Below are 18,708 nucleotides of genomic sequence, written 5' to 3'. Positions count from 1 at the left end.
ATCTTATTTAAAGCTCTGTTACTCTGTCACAGCAGACAGCAGGACAATGACAGTGAGAAGCCTAAAGGAGACATGGAGCTTTGTCCTGGTTTGAAGGACAGAAGACGGAGGACAGTCTGTGTGTGGCTGCTCTGTCTGGGGAGACTGGTGGAGAAGAGACTGAGGTCCAAACTCTGACAGAAGACAGGCTGGGAGGGAGGACAGCTGTCCAGCTGTGGATCAGCTACTGGACACTGACGGGACACACACCATCGCCCTGGCTGTCCCATAGAACAAACCCTGACTTCATATCAGGTGAGGATGTGTCCTTCATTTAAACTGAGGACTACAGGAAAAGTATAAACTTCATTTCTTCAGAAGCTGTTTACAGTTACTGGAATTTTAAAATAAATAAAATCTCAGTTTGATCACAAACAAAACAGATTCTATAAATTCCCTTGACAGAAGTAAAAAACAATCTCATTTCTATTATCAGCTGATTAAATGTTCATTTTCTCCATCATGAAGGGTCATCAGCTCACCATCTGCTGGGCTACAGAGCTGATCAGCTCAGCAAGCGTGTTGTGATCTAATAGGATCAGACAGGTGGAGACATGAAGGATGAAAACAGCTCTGCTCCAATGAAGGAAGCAGAACTAGAAACAGGCAGAGACACCTGCTGTACTGATTTCATCAACACTAACAGAGAAACACAGAGATGGAGTGAACTTTCATTCATGCATCTTAGTTTAATCTTTAAAGTTTATTCTGGACCATGGAAAATAAAAGCCCCAGAAAAAGCTAGTACTCCTGACATCGGGAATGAATTTTAAAATGACTCATGAGCTGATTTAAAAATCTCAAATGTTTTGATGTGCATTTAAAAATATAAAGTACGAGGGAAAACTGTTGAAAACTCACCACTTCAAGCTTCTCCTTTCTCCACCTGTTTCTCTCCCTCCTTTCATCTGTCTCTATGTAGACTCACTCCTTCCTGTACTGTCTCTCTGCATCTCCTTCATTTCACCTTCAGCTTTACTTTTCATGGCAGCATCATCCACATACAGAGACGATAGAAGCAAATGGGTCATTTAGCAAAGACGAACACATCAAAGATAAAACACAAACTTTCTACATGCTCCTAAAGTCAGAAACACACTCAAACAGCAAAATTCTCTTGTTGTTTCTCGGGCAAACACATGCACACCCTCCTACAGACTGTCCACACTGCTGCTCTCTGTGTCTGTGAGATCACTCGTCACCACTTTGTTCCTCCAAATATAACAGTGATAATATTTGTGTCTGTGAAAGGACACATATACACACACTGTTACACATTCTCCACCTGCTTTGTGGTTGTGTGTGAAGTGTGGAGGCGAGCGTCACAATGACTGACTTCTCCTCTCTGCTTGGTTCCACTTAGCTGCCTGTCACTGACTCTTAAGAGCAAAGTGTTGGAGGTTAAAATTCTATTTACTGAAGCTGGAGCTTTTAACAGGTCACATTCACATTCAGATTCGCAGGGGTCAGCACAGCCGGAGTGCAATGGCTGAGCCTCACCCTGGGTGAACCATCTTGTTGATCATGGTATCTCCCCTGCCAGGTAAGTATGAGCTGCAGTTGTATATGTCAGCTTTTGCAGTCTGTCCACAAGCCACTAGTCAAGCTGTCTCTTGGGAAGGAAAGCAAAGGCCCATGTGGTACACTTTTCTTGTCTCAAAGACGCCAGCATCCCCACCAAAGCCTAAAAATAAAGTATACCAGCGAAATGACAACATCTAGCACACATTTCTTCCGCAAAGAAAGAGCAAAGTCGGACAAGGGAGCTCACACTTGTGGCGCTCTATAAAGATGTTTGACTTTTCACCAACTCAAAAGGCTCAGCCATAAGGTCAAGCCAGCCAAAAATAACTTCAACTCATTGGTGTTCCTCTCCACGGAAGTCTTTAGTAAAAGGTGAAAGACTTGTGCGTTCAATTCAATTCAATTTTATTTATATAGCGCCTTCCACAATCAAAATTGTCTCAAAGCGCTTTACAGAGACCCAGAGCCTGACCCCAGAGCAAGCACTTAAGGCGACAGTGGCAAGAAAAACTCCCTTTTAACAGGAAGAAACCTTGAGCAGAACCTGGCTCAGATGGGGGACACTCCTGCCGATGGCCGGGCTGGGTGAAAGGAGGAAAAGGAGGAAGATAGGACAGCTAGGAATGGAGGAGAGGGGGAGAAGGACATGAAGCAGAATACAGACAATGTGGGTCAGCATTTACATTACAGTTAGTGAACAGTTATTGGATAATGTGTGCTCAGCAGATTAGAATTATGAAACAGAGCACGGAGGCAAAAAGCTGTCATGACTGGTAATTATTTATATTACAGTTTGCAAAAAATATTAATCCAATATTTATCTGTAGCACAATGGAACATTAAACATGTTAGAAATAGATCATTGTAAACAATAAACAGCAGCAGGTGGGTGGAGCCAGGACCACAGAACATGCAGCTCCGGAGCCAGAGGTACCTGCAGAAAGGTACAGAGACAGAGAGACCAGAGAGAAACAAACACAGGACTACGGTTACAGAGAGGACACAGAGTTAATGACATGTAATAAAGGCTAATAAATTTGAGAGTGGGTCTGAGGAGAGAAAGAGAAAGAAGAAGAAGTGCGCAGTAAATCATGGGATGTCCCCCAGCAGCCTAGGCCTATAGCAGCATAACTAGGGGATGATTCAGTTGCCTGAGCCAGCCCTACTAAGGGCTATATCCTTAACTGTAACAGTGTCTATAGAGATAATTGTGACTAACTATAAGTTTAATAAATAACTAGGACTGTAACTAACACTAATTATAAGCTTTATCAAACAAGAAGGTTTTAAGCTTCATTTTAAAATTAGAGAGGGTGTCTGCTTCCCGAACCCAAACTGGCAGTTGGTTCCATAGGAGAGAGGCCTGATAGCTTAAGGCTCGGCCTCCCATTCTACTTTTAGAGATTTTGGGAACCATAAGCAAACCTGCATTCTGGGAATGAAGCAATCTGTTTGGATGATATGGTACTATCAGCTCTTTGAGATAAAAATATCGTTATGAAGAGAAACAAGAGTCAGAAATGGCCTGTCTCAGAGAGCAGCTGAGGACCCTAGTCATCCCAGCTACCATCGTCGCGGTGCGCCTCCCTTGGCTTGCCACGTGCTAAATCCCAGCGTCCCCCACCCTGCCTGAAAGATCCAGGCCTGACTTTTACATGGAGACTACAAAGTTTGGGAAATGATCAGGCGTCTTCAGGGAGTCCGCGACCAATCATCGTAGCTGAAGTGCACTGTGTTGTTGAGCGGGGTTCCCTGGGTGATATCAGTAAAGGGGAGCAAAAGGGAGCAAACTCCCTTTTCAGCTCCCTCTCCTAAAAATGGGTTTAATACGTTATCCCCATATAGGAGACATAGCAGATATTAAACTGATAAGAACAGATACTACACTTGATTTTAGCCAAAAGGCAGAGAAGCGATAAGGCCCAAGCGTTTGACTTCCAAATCAAGCTCTTGGTACAACCGTCACTTGTCACGGTGTCCCGTTTGTAAGCCAGCTTATCAATTGCCGCCACTTAGCAACTCCGCCCGTCTGTCTGCTGTGTACTTTTCCCTGCCGCTATACAAAGATGTTTGACTTTTCACCAACTCAAAAGGCTCAGCCATACGGCAAAGCCGGCCAAAAATAGCTGCAACTCATTGGTGTTCAACACAAAAGCCTAAAAATAAAGCATACTAGAACAACATCTAGTACACATTTCTTCCACAAACAAGCAGCAAAGTCGCACAGGAGAGCTCACACTTCATTTTGTCATGGAAAGGCCACGCCCACTTCCCCAATTCCAATGGGAACACAGGTAATTGTCATGACTAAACACGCCACTCTGTAGCATACACCAGAGAGCTTCTGCAGAGCAACACTGCCGCTCTGTGGACAGACTGCAAAAGCTGACATGTAACTCCGAATCAACAAAGCCACTTCACAAAATGGAGAGCCTTCAACAGGTTAGCACATGGGCATTCCCGACACATTGTGTTTTCTTCTACATGCACGCAACAGGGGAGAGCGCGAACGCAGTCCCCCACTACCAGAAATTAGGCAGTCGAGATGCCCACATTTGGGGAATTCGCAGGGGTTAGCACAGCCGGAGTGCAATGGCTGAGCCTCACCCTGGGTGAACCACCTTGTTGATCATGGTATCTCTCCTGCCAGGTAAGACGCCAGCATCCCCACCAAAGCCTAAAAATAAAGTATACCAGCGAAATGACAACATCTAGCACACATTTCTTCCACAAAGAAAGAGCAAAGTCGGACAGGGGAGCTCACACTTGTGGCGCTCTATAAAGATGTTTGACTTTCCATCAACTCAAAAGGCTCAGCCATAAGTCCAAGCCAGCCAAAAATAACTTCAACTCATTGGTGTTCCTCTCCACAGAAGTCTTTAGTAAAAGGCGAAAGACTTGTGCGTTATGAAGAGAAACAAGAGTTAGAACAGGCCTGTCTTAGAGAGCAGCTGAGGACCCTAGTCGTCCCAGCTACCACCGTCGCGGTGCGCCTCCCTTGGCTTGCCGCATGCTAAATCCCAGCCTCCCCTCCATTGCCCCCCCCCCAGCCTGAAAAATCCAGGCCTGACTTTTACGTGGAGACTACAAAGTCTGGGAAACCATCAGGCGTCTTCAGGGAGTCCGCGACCAATCATCGTAGCTGAAGTGCACTGTGTTGTTGAGTGGGGTTCCCTGGGTGATATCAGTAAATCAACTGACTGGTTGTGCACAATTCACTTGATAAAAACTTAGCCGCATTTTCCTTCAGCCACTGTAAAAGTTTGACTCCTAACTAAACGTGTGAGCTTGATTTTCTACAAAGCAAGAGAAAGGTGCACTGTTCCCGGCGGCACTGCAATGTCAGGTCGATGCGTGGAGTGAGCATCGACCTGGGTCCTAAAAATGGGTTTAATAAGTTGACATATAACTCTAAATCAACAAAGCCACGTCACAAGATGGAGATGAACCACACTAGTTTAGGGATGATATTTTTTTGTTTATTGTGAATCAAAACTGGAGATAAAAGGCTTATAGCACCTAGTATTCCCAGGTGGTGTCCCATCCAAGTTCAAACCAGGCCCTACTCTACTTATCTTTCGAGATCAGGCGAGATCGGGCGTGCCCAGGGTGGTATGGCCGTGAGCAACACCAACCCATATAAAAAGTCTCTTTATACATGCTAAAACGCCACTAACAAATCCAATGTTTAATAGAGACAATAATCATCTCGATTTCTCTACAAATCCAAGCACAAGAAGCAATCAAAAATCACCTTATCCACCTGACGAGAATTCTCTGACTATCCATCATCTGATAAAGGCTGTTACTGAGTCTGATCACTTATAGGTCCATTCCTGTCCAACATTGAAGAAGATGGAATATGGAAATACTTAAAACAGCTACTTTTTGTGAGTGTGCCCAAACACTTTTGGGCTGAACATCGTGTTCTTGTGTGCTTAAATATCACATCAAGTTAACAAACAAATCATCTGAACAAAACATTTCACTAAATGAACTAAACACTAACATGAACTACTAACATATATTGACTTACTGAAAACCTTGGAGGTGATCTGGACTTTCCTGTAGTTTCCTCTTGTCCTTGTAACAGCAGTAGCTCCTCCCTTCCTTGTCAATAATTGTGCAGAAATATCTAAATGGTTCTTTCTTCCTAAATCATGAGCAAGTCCTGTCCAGTCCAACTGTTTCTGCTCCTGTTTGACTTCTGAACTTGTCTCTGGCTGTGTGTCCACTTACTGCAGCCTGTGACATCAGACTGTAGAATGTTGATACATCAAAGGCATCAAAGGGCAAACTCTCTCTCTCTCTCTCTCTCTCTCTCTCACACACACACACACACACACACACATTGTTGTCTTAATATAGTTATGAGGACACATCATAACTGAAAGCCTAACATTAACCAAAACATAACCCATACTAATGATATTGAACCTCCTCAAAAATACCAAATGAATTACAACAATAAGCACTCAGGACCATTCAGCTGGGTTGGTGAATTCAGCACCAAGGACAGCAGCAGCTGAACTGTACACAACTAACATGTACTAACACACAGCAAATTCAGAAAGTACTAAAATCTGGGGCCAGGCAAAATAAAAGTGTGAAAGAGTTACATTTCTGGAGACTATTTTATAACTCTGACTACAGTTTGTGTTAAGCTGTACACCCAGGCCGAGCTGAATTTTGGAGTTTATTCCCTGGTGTTCAGGATCTGGTTTTAACTCTGCCCCTGGAATTCATGACACATTTTATCGCGGCATGAGCAGCACAAGGAACGTCGTCACAAGGCTGGTAAGAGCATGATTTTTATCAAAAAGTACTTTAAATGCGTGATATTTTGTCATTGTTCTCACTTTATCTACTGACATTTAAAAATTCCTATTTTGCTGCACTTATATTTTGAGAGATTTGTATCTTGACACAGACAAAAATATTTGATTGTGAGAAGTGGATGATAAGAATTCCAAAGTACAGTATTTAATCAGTTCATATTAAGCTGTATGTGTTGTCTGCATTTCAGACCTCCCATCTACTGAAGTATCTATGAACCTGGCTGATCGTTCAGACCTGACAAATTATGTGACCCTCACTACTTGTGGTAAACAGAGTTATAGGTAATGGTAATGTTTTGTCTTGAGACAGGTGATATCCAGCCAGGTCTGTGATATAGTTTTAATGTACTGGACTTTAGATTTTATTTGCCTTATACTTGTGTGTGTGTGATCTTCAGATCTAAGTGTCCTGCAGCAAGGGTGTGAAGGCTCCTCCTCTCCAAGTCTGACAGATACACTGTCAGTCTCAAGCACTTTAAGCAGTGACACAAGTGGTTCTGGATGCCAGCCTTTGATGGACAGTGTCCTTGCAAAAAATGTAATTGTTTTCCAACTCGTTTACAACAAGATTTTAATCCTTATTTGACATAATTCCTAAAAAAAATGCAAGTAATATGTACATGTATGAGATGAATGTATTTGCTTACAACATAGATCTAAGAGTAGTTGTAAATAGTTTATAATGTTTTCTTTTTTAGAAATTGGAGAAAATTCTTACTTCAAAACCAGCAGAGATGACTGTGATTAAAGAGTATGAAGAGACTGGAAGTTTGAAAGATTCCACCACACGGTTACTCTTTCAGGAACACTGAAACATGATATTCAAAGCAACAAAGACTTTCTTGAGTGGCGCATGAAGACAAATCCAAAAGCCCAGAGTAGAGTGGAGCTAAAAGAAAAAGAAGTAGATGGAAGGAGGACCAGGACCCAGGAGGAGGAGCAGACGAGAGGACAGCGCCAACAACTGAGATAGAGACTTTCTGAGTATTATTGTGGGTTATAATCTCCTGGTCTAGAGGTTGCTCGACTGGGATATAGGAGACAAGATGGAGTTGTTAGGCAGCTGGAGAATTATGGGAATAATTGTGGGAATGGGTATAACAATAATTACTTTAATTTATATGTTGTCTATGCTACAGGTGTTCCCAGCCATGATAGAAGTCCACATCATCCCACCCTCTGGGACACTCACACCGCATAGGTCTAAGAGATCAGTAAGCCATGATCCGTGCCTTCGGAAATTTGGAGGTATCGTTCTAAACTATGTTAAGGGTTCTCCAACAACGTTTAAATTTGATTTATGTCAGGTGATCAATTGTCAGGGTCAGCCACAGGATTGGAGGGGATATGATATTTACTTGTGTGCAGATTTAGGAACTAACAAAATGTGTAGGGGCGGAAGTCGGAACCCCACAGGATCTACATGTTCAAGCTGGGGAGGAGTAGCTAAATATACTGGTCCGCATTGGACACCAGGTCCTCCCTATGGAGATTTTGATAATTGGTGGGGCAATGTATCATTTTGCAGAGAAGGGAGTAGTAATGCTGGGTCACTAAATCCCCTAGTGTTGACAATTCCACAGAAGTGGATAGGCCCAAATGCAGTACGCAAGAGTGAACGACGTGAAGAGATAGAGACGTTTTATTTTATAGTTGGAGTGGATCACTCGGGGAAAGATACTTTTGGTATTATTAAATTTAACATGCGTGATCCACCTCTAATTACCGAACCTGGTCCCCAGATAATTAATGCGAATGCTTCCTTAATTTCCTCCCCGGCCCCTCCAGAGGATGAGGAGACGTCGGGGGTGGTAGCTGTAGATTACACTAAAAATCCCAGATATTATGGCTATAGCAACAGGTTATACGGATTCTAATGTATGGATAGACTGGGTTATGAACACGGCTAAAGAACAGGGAATGGGTGATTGTGTTGCGTGCGCGTTTGCGAGGCCCCACCTATTCACTGAACCTGCCCCTCTGTATCCAGAGGATCAGTGGGGATATCAGTGTATGTTACAACTCACTAAAGTTCCGACACCACCAGGTTGTACTACCCTCGCCTCCATTTTTCCGCCTATTCAGAATAAGACTAAAAGAGGGCCGTTCAACCCCTTTAAAGGACAAGGTAATTATACATGTTTTAATTTTACTCGAGCGGGAGCTAAAGTGAATGTCGGCCAAATCAAATTAGACTGGTGTAATGTTACTTATGTAGATAATGGTTCTATTATAGGCCCGTGGGCACGCGCAGGTATTTATTACTATTGTGGGGATGACCGTCTGCTTGTGAGAATACCTGAAGAGACGATAGGATTATGTGCCATGGTGAGATTAGCATCTCCGTTAGCTCTCATAGGACCCAGAGGAAAGGCAGTCCCTGTAAATGGACCAGCTATGTACCCACCTACATAGATGCTATGGGAGTCCCCAGAGGTGTTCCACAGGAGTATAAATTGGCAGATCAAGTTGCAGCAGGATTTGAAAATCTTCCTATTATCGGGGCACTTTTCCCAATAACATCCAGTAAGAATGTGGATCGTATTAATTATGTCCATTACAATGTGTTACGTTTGGCTAATCTCACCCGTGATGTGGTTGAAGGACTTTCAGAACAATTAGCGCCAACTTCTTTTATGGCAGTTCAAAATAGAATGGCCCTGGATATGTTATTGTCATGAGGCAGCTCTGCTGCCTCTGGGGTTTGCTGGCTGTCTTCCTGGGTGTGTGTGTGTGTGTGTGTGTGTGTGTGTGTGTGTGTGTGCGTGTGCATGAGTGTGTGTTTGTATGGATTCCAGAACGGCTCCTCCCTCCTCCCTCATCCTCATCAAGGTGATTCCGTTCACCTGTGTGCAGTCTGGCGGCAATCTACCTTCCCAGCAAAGCGTATAAGAAGGTCGGCTTTCCTGTCAGCCCTCGCCAGATCGTTCCGTCATCTCACGTGGTGACTAGTACTCTGTGCTCCTAGATATTAGCTACCAAATTACCTTAACTTGTTTCGCTAGAAGATCTTTTTTCCTGACTCCTTCTAACCACCGTGCTCTCCTTTTCCTGCAGACTCCTCCGGTCCCCCATCCAGCGTCACCACCTCTCAGTTTCATCCGTCTCCGCCTCGCCGTCCCGGAATCCCTCCTGTCCTCAGCCTTCCCCTTCTTTTGCTTGTTTTTGAACTGTCAGAATAAACTGACCCCTTTTTGTTGCCTCTAAAACTCTCATTTGTCTGCTTTTGGGTCCAGACCTCGACAACTAAACTAAGCATAACAGAACGATCTGGCCCACAAACATGGACCCAGCGGACACGGAAGGACCCCCACAGGCGGTCTCCTATCAGGGAGTAATCATCGGCCGCCAACTTGAACTGATTCAGGACCTACAGGAAAGACAACTTGCCCTGGGACAGCAGGTTGCGCAGATCGGCCAGGTCGTGGAATCTTTGGCTCAGCGGATTGCACCCACCACAGCGGCTCCGACCGCCACCGGCTCCACCTCCGCCTCTCCCACCCCGGCGCCGGAGGATGTTCCGATTCCAACTCCCGAGCTGTTCGATGGGAATCCGGACAAAAGTAAGGGTTTCTTATTACAATGCCAGCAATATTTCTTTATGCAACCCAAAGCCTACAATACCGACATGAGCAGGATAGCTTTCTTTGTCGGCCTGCTGAGAGACAGAGCCCTGGCATGGGCGGAAGCGTTCCTGGGGGATGCCGGTCCGGGCAGGTATTCCTTCGCCTTCCTTCATTCAAACTGGTTTTCTGTCATCCCAACGCCCCCGCTAACGCCTCCAAGAGGCTTCTGAACCTCCGACAGGGATCCCGTGCTGTGGCTGACTACGCGATTGAATTTCGCACACTGGCCGCGGAAGCAGGCTGGAACGAGGCGGCGCTGCGTGCAGGATTCGCTAACGGTTTGAATGAGGAACTCAAAGACGATCTTGCTGCACGAGATGAACCCGACTCACTTAATGAACTTATTTCTCTCACTATCCGCCTAGACTCTCGACGGAGGGAGAGGCGACACGAGCGCGCCTCACGGTTCTCTCAGCGGTCCAGTCACGCACAAAGTTCGCGTAAGTCGGAAAATGGAGTTCAATCAGTCGGCACCACCACTTCTGCTCAGTCCCTGCTACCGATTCCGAGGAGCCCATGCAACTCGGCCGAGCTCGCCTAACACCGCAGGAACGTCAGCGTCGTTTGAAGGCGGGTGAGTGCCTTTACTGTGGCAAAACTGGTCATGTGATCTCTTCCTGCCCGACTCGCCCAAACTCAGGGGTCCACCAGTGCATCTAGGGAGTCTGGTGGGCGAAGAGGTTCCCTCTCAAAACCTCCCTAGACTACAACTCCAGGCATCGCTGCAGCTCCATCACCCTCTCCCTCTCCGCGCTCTGATCGACTCCGGGGCTGAGCAGAATTTCCTGGACTCAGAGTTGGTGCGCCAGGCAGGAATCAAGGTGCGTCCCCTCACCGGATCTATTCCTGTCTGTGCTTTGAACGGCAAGTACCTGGCCAAGGTAACCCACCGAACTGAACCTGTTCATTTAGTTCTTTCTGGTAATCACCATGAGCATATCTCCTTTCTGGTGTTCTCCGCTCCCCAAACTCCTTTAGTTCTCGGATATCCCTGGCTCAAAATCCATAATCCCCACATCGACTGGATAGCAGGTAAAATAATTAACTGGTCTATTCTTTGCCATCAAACTTGTTTACACTCTGCCTTGCCACCCCCAGGAAAGAACCCCGCTCCTGACACCACACTCCAGTCCCCTGACCTGTCTTCTGTTCCTCCTGAATATCACGACCTCGGGGAGGTTTTCAGTAAAGATAAGGCCCTGTCCCTTCCGCCTCACAGACCCTATGACTGCCCAATAGATCTGATACCTGGTTCCTCACTCCCCTCAGGCCGATTATATAACATGTCTAAGCCTGAGAGGGAGGCCATGGAATCCTACATCCAAGACTCCTTAAAAGCAGGCATCATCCGCCCATCCTCCTCTCCTCTAGGGGCAGGCTTTTTCTTTGTAGAAAAGAAAGACAAAACTCTCCGCCCCTGCATAGATTATAAAAACCTGAATAACATCACCATCAAAAACAAATACCCACTGCCTCTGATCTCCTCCGCTTTCGAGTCTCTTCACGGCTGCACCATCTTCACCAAGCTGGACCTCAGAAACGCATACCATCTGGTAAGGATCCGAGAGGGGGATGAGTGGAAAACCGCCTTCAACACCCCTCCCGGCCACTTCGAATATCTGGTAATGCCATTTGGTCTGACTAATGCTCCCGCCGTGTTCCAGGCTTTGGTGAACGATGTGCTTAGAGACTTTCTCAACCGTTTTGTTTTTGTTTACCTGGATGACATTCTCATTTTTTCTCAGGACCCCCATCAACATCAGAAGCATGTTCGCCTGGTTCTTCAGAGACTGCTAGAAAACAGACTTTACATCAAGGCAGAGAAATGTGACTTCCACTCCGATACCGTTTCTTTCCTTGGATTCATCATTACAAATGGACAGGTACAAGCCGACCCCACTAAAATAAAAGCAGTGGAGGACTGGCCCACACCATCTAACCGAAAACAGTTACAAAGGTTTTTGGGGTTTGCTAACTTCTACAGACGTTTCATTCGCAATTACAGCACCATTGCAGCCCCACTGACCGGCCTAACCTCAACCTCTCTCTTATTCCAGTGGACGCCTGAGGCGGAGCAGGCGTTCACCGAGCTCAAGAAGCGGTTCACCTCTGCTCCAGTTCTCACCCAACCTGATCCGGCCCGACAGTTCATGGTGGAGGTGGATGCCTCTGATGTGGGGGTAGGGGCCGTTCTCTCTCAACGCTCTCCCACTGACCAAAAACTTCACCCATGTGCCTATTTCTCCCGCCGCCTCACCCCAGCAGAGCGCAACTATGATGTTGGCAACCGAGAACTCCTGGCAGTGAAGTTGGCATTAGAGGAGTGGAGACATTGGTTAGAGGGTGCAGAGCAGCCGTTTGTGGTGTGGACTGACCATAAAAACCTAGCTTATCTTCAATCTGCTAAAAGATTGAATTTTCGCCAGGCTCGCTGGGCGCTTTTTTTTGGTCGGTTCAAATTCACCATCACTTATCGGCCGGGCTCCAGAAATGTTAAACCTGATGCTCTCTCCCGTCAGTTTGATACCGAATCCAATCCGTCCACCCCCAACACTATCTTGCCAACTTCCTGCGTTATAGGAGCCCTAACCTGGCCCTTCATGACTGAGTTGCGTGCTGCTCTGCTGGTGGAACCTAACCCTGGCACCGGTCCCCCTGACAAGCACTTTGTTCCCCAGGCTGTCCGTTCCTCAGTTCTCCAGTGGGCCCACAATTCAAAACTCTTTTGTCACCCTGGAATCAAAAGAACTCTCTCTGTCCTCCAAAGCCATTTTTGGTGGCCCTCACTGGTCACTGACACTCGCAATTACATAGCTGCCTGCTCCACCTGCTCCAGAAATAAGTCTTCACATCAGTCCCCTGCTGGTGAGTTACTTCCCCTGTCTGTTCCACAACGCCCCTGGTCACACATAGCCGTTGACTTTATTACTGGTCTACCCCCCTCCAATGGTCACACCACCATTCTCACTGTCGTTGACCGGTTTTCAAAATCTGCCCACTTCATTCCCCTGCCTAAACTCCCCTCTGCTCTAGAAACCGCCGACACCCTAGTTTCCCAGGTATTTAGGCTTCATGGCATTCCTTCAGACATCGTTTCGGACAGAGGACCCCAATTCACCTCCCAGGTTTGGACAGCTTTTTGCAGCTCCCTCGGTGCCACTGTCAGTCTCACCTCTGGTTTCCATCCTCAGTCAAATGGTCAAACGGAACGCACCAACCAGGACCTCGAAACCACACTCCGCTGTCTCTCCTCCCACAATCCCTCCACCTGGTCGTCTCATCTCCCTTGGGTTGAATACGCCCACAACACCCTAGTCTCCTCAGCCACTGGTTTGTCACCCTTCGAATGCTCTCTGGGTTATCAACCTCCCCTCTTCCCTGAGGATGAGAAAGACCTGGCGGTTCCTTCTGTCCAGGCTCACATTGACCGCTGCAGACGAGTCTGGAGGGAGGCTCGTAGATCACTCCTCAAGACCACTGCCACCTACAAACGACAAGCCGACCGTCGCAGGACCCCGGCCCCGAAATACACGCCAGGTCAGATGGTTTGGCTTTCCTCTAAAGACATTCCCCTGAAAACTGATTCTAAAAAGCTGTCTCCCAAGTTCATAGGCCCTTTTGTGGTGGAGAAAATTATTAACCCTGTGTCTGTCCGTCTCAAGCTTCCCCGCTCTCTACGTATCCACCCCACCTTTCATGTTTCCCTGCTCAAACCTGTCTCCTCTAGCCCTCTCAGCCCTCCTACCGTTCCCCCTCCACCCGCCCGGATGGTGGATGACTGGCCGGCTTTCTCTGTGCGCCGGTTGTTGGATGTCCGCCGCCGGGGTCGCGGCCTGCAATATCTTGTGGACTGGGAGGGTTATGGCCCAGAGGAGCGCTCCTGGATCTCCAAGTCCCTCATTTTGGACCCCCAGCTTATCAGGGATTTCCATGCTGCTCACCCTGATAAGCCCGGTGGACCGCCTGGAGGCGGTCGTTGAGGGGGGGGGTACTGTCATGAGGCAGCTCTGCTGCCTCTGGGGTTTGCTGGCTGTCTTCCTGGGTGTGTGTGTGTGTGTGTGTGTGTGTGTGCGTGTGCATGAGTGTGTGTTTGTATGGATTCCAGAACGGCTCCTCCCTCCTCCCTCATCCTCATCAAGGTGATTCCGTTCACCTGTGTGCAGTCTGGCGGCAACCTACCTTCCCAGCAAAGCGTATAAGAAGGTCGGCTTTCCTGTCAGCCCTCGCCAGATCGTTCCGTCATCTCACGTGGTGACTAGTACTCTGTGCTCCTAGATATTAGCTACCAAATTACCTTAACTTGTTTCGCTAGAAGATCTTTTTTCCTGACACCTTCTAACCACCGTGCTCTCCTTTTCCTGCAGACTCCTCCGGTCCCCCATCCAGCGTCACCACCTCTCAGTTTCATCCGTCTCCGCCTCGCCGTCCCGGAATCCCTCCTGTCCTCAGCCTTCCCCTTCTTTTGCTTGTTTTTGAACTGTCAGAATAAACTGATCCCTTTTTGTTGCCTCTAAAACTCTCATTTGTCTGCTTTTGGGTCCAGACCTCGACAACTAAACTAAGCATAACAGTTATTGGCAGAAAAAGGGGGTGTATGTGCTATGTTCGGTGATATGTGTTGTACTTTTATTCCAAACAATACTGCGCCAGATGGATCAGTCACAAAAGCTTTGGAAGGCCTAAGGACTCTGTCTAAAACCATGCATGAGCATTCAGGTGTGAGTAACCCCCTGGAGGAGTGGATGACGTCGATTTTTGGAAAATGGAAGGGTTTGATTATGTCTGTTATGTTTTCTATAGCTACTTTTATTGCAATTCTTGTAACTTATGGATGTTGTTGTGTTCCATGTATTAGATCATTGTGTACTCGATTTATAACCACTGTTATTGAAGGGAAACTGGATCCAAGACAGATGATGCCCCTCTTAGCTGCAGCACTGGAGGAGAATGATGTTAGTAAGATGATGGAGGTGCAGTGACATGGTGTGATCTCTGAGAGAGAGATCAAAAGGGGGAATTGTGGGTCATAGGAAGGCTGTAGTTGTTCATTGTCCGACCAGTTGTGTTAGGTCATGCAAGGTTGAACTGCAAATGGTGTCATAAACTGTAAAAAGGTTTGGTAAACAGTTGTAAAAGCAATTGAACCCAGGGGGTCAGATTCTTGGTGTGCAATGGGGGGGTTACTTACGACATATAATGTGCTGTTCTGAACTGTTTCTTTAGATCTGTGACAGAAGGTACAGTGTGTGTGACCCTGGTTAAAACCCCAAATTTTCACTCTCCCAACTCCCTTATTTGGGGGAACTTCAAATGCTCATAACTCCAGAACCCTAAGTCCTAGAGACTCGAGGGTGGTACCGTTGGACTCGGGGTACACACAAATGGGGGGTAGGACAAGGTCCCATGTCTCTATCTTGCTCCCCTGAGAATCGGTCACAACAGACCCTGGTTAAAACTCCAAGCCCTGTACACTCTTAGCAACCCTAAACGCCAACTTCAACTTTACAAAAAGTACCACAAAAAAGGGGGGTCCAAAAAACTCTTTAGGCTCTGAAACGTGCTCCTAAACACTTTCTGGGGGATCACTTTTGGCCTCTCACACTTAGGCCCTGTACATTCTTAGCAACCCTAAACACCAACTTCAACTTTACAAAAAGTACCACAAAAAGGGGGGTCCAAACAACTCTTTAGGCTCTGAAACGTGCTCCTAAACAATTTCTAGGGGATCACTTTTGGCCTCTCACACGTAGGCAAATTTTCACTCTCCCAACTCACTTATATGGAGGAAATTCAAATGCTCATAACTCTGGAACTCTAAGTCTTAGAGACTCAAGGGTGGTACCGTTGGACTCGGGGTACCCACAAATGTGGGGGTAGGACAAGGTCCCATGTCTCTATCTTGCTCCCCTGAGAATCGGTTAAAACTGACCCTGGTTAAAACCCCAAATTTTCACTCTGGAACTCTAAGTCTTAGAGACTCGAGGGTGGTACCGTTGGGGGGGGGGGGGGGGGGGTAGGACAGGGTCCCATGTCTCTATCTTGCTCCCCTGAGAATCGGTCAAAACAGACCCTGGTTAAAACTCCAAGCCCTGTACACTCTTAGCAACCCTAAAAAACACCAACTTCAACTTTACAAAAAGTACCACAAAAAGGGGGGTCCAAACAACTCCTTAGGCTCTGAAAGGTGCTCCCAAACACTTTCTGGGGGATCACTTTTGGACTCTCACACTTAGGCCCTGTACACTCTTAGCAACCCTAAACACCTTCAACTTTACAAAAATACTCGGGGTACCCACAAATGGGGGGGTAGGAAAAGGTCCCATGTCTCTATCTTGCTCACCTGAGAATCGGTTAAAACTGACCCTGGTTAAAACCCCAAATTTTCACTCTCCCAACTCCCTTAGTCTCCCTAGTCTCTCTAGTTATTGTGGATTCAGGAGACATCTCATTAAGATACACAGCTCCATTGATAACACAAGTGTGTCTAACCAGATCCCTTTCAACAACGACACAGAGACAGTCAGCGTCGGAGAGGCAACGGATCATCTGGTAAAATTTCAGAAGGTTTGTCAAAACTTCCAAATACTGTAGATGTTGCTGAGTTTTATAACCACATTTTTGGAAACATATTTCTCTTGTTTCAGTCATCCCAAAGCCTTGAGGATCATCTCCTGACCACTGAAGGAACCCATCAGCCGTATCTTCTTGCCACAGAAACTTCAACGACCCAGGTTTTCACCTTTTATATTGTCTTGGACAAAAAGCTTCTGTCATGTCAGTCATGTACATCCTTTGGTGCTTTTGATGAGCTGTTCAAGTCACATTTTGTTTTCACTGTGAAGTATGATGACGCTCTCTCCAGCCTGCACACATTTTTGGCAGACAGCTCTGTACAATATTGATACAACTGAAGAAACTCCCAGAGTAAAAGAGCTCAGAGCAAAGCTAAACAAACCATAAGTAGCTTATTTAGCCAAAATGTTGAGATGTTTCCTCTGTAATTCATCCTTTGGTTCAGTTTTGCTTTTGTTCAGGAACCTCAAATGAATTCATGCCATGTATCCAGGTAAAAGTCTCTCTAGTTATTGTGGATTCTGGAGACATCTCATTAAGATACACAGCTCGATTTATTACACAAGTGTGCCTAACCAGATCCCTTTCAACAACGCACAGAGACAGTAAACAATTCTCAGTCTGTAACTGATGAAATACTTCATCTCATTTCCAACATACTGAAGCAGGTCCTTCAGGTTCTACTCACAACAAAGACATGTGCTTCAGTTATAGCCAAGCATTTTGGGAGTGGTGAACCAAATACTGAAGTTCTTTCTACAACTGAAAATTTAGAGGAATTTATCAAGCAGGTTATCAAGCAGCTATCACTGGGAATGCCTGTCCTTAAAAACAGTTGAGTATGGTCCAGTTAAAATGTGTTCAGTTGAAACACTGGATCACCGTGGGTGAAATGCTGTGGAGCTGAGTATCGTGTTGGACTCTTTGTGTGCACTGGTACTGATGAAAACATGCCACTGTTCAGCAAAATAACATCAATCATTTTGCACAAAGTGTTTTTTGTTTTGATTGAGCATGAAACTTGTTTCCATGATCACTTCCATGCTTTCCAAGTGAGTGACACTACACAGAGTGAACTGATTCTAGAAAGGGAGAGATTAAGATATTTCAAATGGTTTGATGCTCAGATGTCATATGGTTGTGATTCATAATGTTATGTGTATCAGAGAGTTGCATAATCTGATTTCTAATCTGAATTGAATGACTTCTCTTACTGTTTTATACTTGAACTGTAAAGTGAGTAGGAGTCTACCTCAAGTTACACAATGCACCACAGAGAAATGTTAGTGTTTTGTACAACTTCACAAATGTTTTTCAATTAATCAATAAAGCAATTAATTCAAAGTGTCATTTATTGAATTTTTAAATGTATTTGCACAAACAAACAAAAAAAATCATCAGGATGGTGTTTGGTGGTCATTTTCCCACAAAACTAAATAATATAATAATGAATAAATTTTAATTCTAAAAAGTGTAAATAAAACACATTTTGAGTGTTAGGTGTCAACACTGGAGAAGAGTTTATATCAAAATAGACTAAATTTTAGAGTCACACTCTGTGAGGGATGAGTATTTTAACACCAGGAGGAGTTCAAGTTCAGAGTTAAGAACTCCAGGAACAGAGTTATTTTAACTCTGCCACAGAGTTTATTCGATGGTCGCACATGTTCACTCAGATTGAGTTGATTTTAACTCACACAGAGTTTATTCCAGAAGCTAAAATTTGCTGTGTGTGCAGTATTTCCAGCTTTACACATGAACTTCTACAAAAATAAACACTTCTGTAGTGATGAAGAAAAGTGTCCATGTAACATTTAGGGCTTGACCATGGTTCCTGGCCCCTAAACAGAGGAGGATCAGAGAAAATGTGGGCCAATAGGAGCTGTTTTAGGGTACTGAGTAAAGTTGATCATTTTGAATCTGATTTCCAGAAATGTCATCTCTATATTGTTTCCAAGGTAAGTCCAACTGTTTTATTTTGAAGCCCTAGTCCTTCCCTGTCTTTGTCACCACCAGGATTTGTTGTTTCTGGTCCTTGGACTTTGATCCAGTGATTGTGAGTTTAATAAAGAGGACTTTAACTGACTCGTCTGTCCATCTTGGGGTTT

The 18,708-nt window shown here is 45.6% G+C and overlaps 2 non-coding genes and 4 pseudogenes across 2 annotated transcripts; all 6 read right to left on the bottom strand.

Moving 5' to 3' along the window:
* Nucleotides 1-1,466: 1,466 nt before the first annotated feature.
* Nucleotides 1,467-1,590, bottom strand: LOC121196453 (annotated as a pseudogene).
* Nucleotides 1,591-1,861: 271 nt separating this feature from the next.
* Nucleotides 1,862-2,032, bottom strand: LOC121196250 (annotated as a pseudogene).
* Nucleotides 2,033-3,305: 1,273 nt separating this feature from the next.
* LOC121196708 lies at nucleotides 3,306-3,480 on the bottom strand (annotated as a pseudogene).
* A 577-nt stretch (nucleotides 3,481-4,057) lies between these two features.
* On the bottom strand, nucleotides 4,058-4,221 carry LOC121196448. Its single transcript, XR_005895910.1, has one exon. It is a non-coding gene; the product is annotated as a U1 spliceosomal RNA (small nuclear RNA).
* A 157-nt stretch (nucleotides 4,222-4,378) lies between these two features.
* On the bottom strand, nucleotides 4,379-4,490 carry LOC121196247. Its single transcript, XR_005895719.1, has one exon. It is a non-coding gene; the product is annotated as a U5 spliceosomal RNA (small nuclear RNA).
* Nucleotides 4,491-5,070: 580 nt separating this feature from the next.
* On the bottom strand, nucleotides 5,071-5,189 carry LOC121196051 (annotated as a pseudogene).
* Between the last annotated feature and the right edge of the window lie 13,519 nt (nucleotides 5,190-18,708).

This window comes from Toxotes jaculatrix, chromosome 16 (genome assembly GCF_017976425.1).
Source record: "Toxotes jaculatrix isolate fToxJac2 chromosome 16, fToxJac2.pri, whole genome shotgun sequence".
In the NCBI taxonomy this organism is placed as follows: domain Eukaryota; kingdom Metazoa; phylum Chordata; class Actinopteri; family Toxotidae; genus Toxotes; species Toxotes jaculatrix.
The sequence above is the reverse complement of the archived record's forward strand: the minus strand, read 5'-3'. Positions and strand labels throughout refer to the sequence as shown.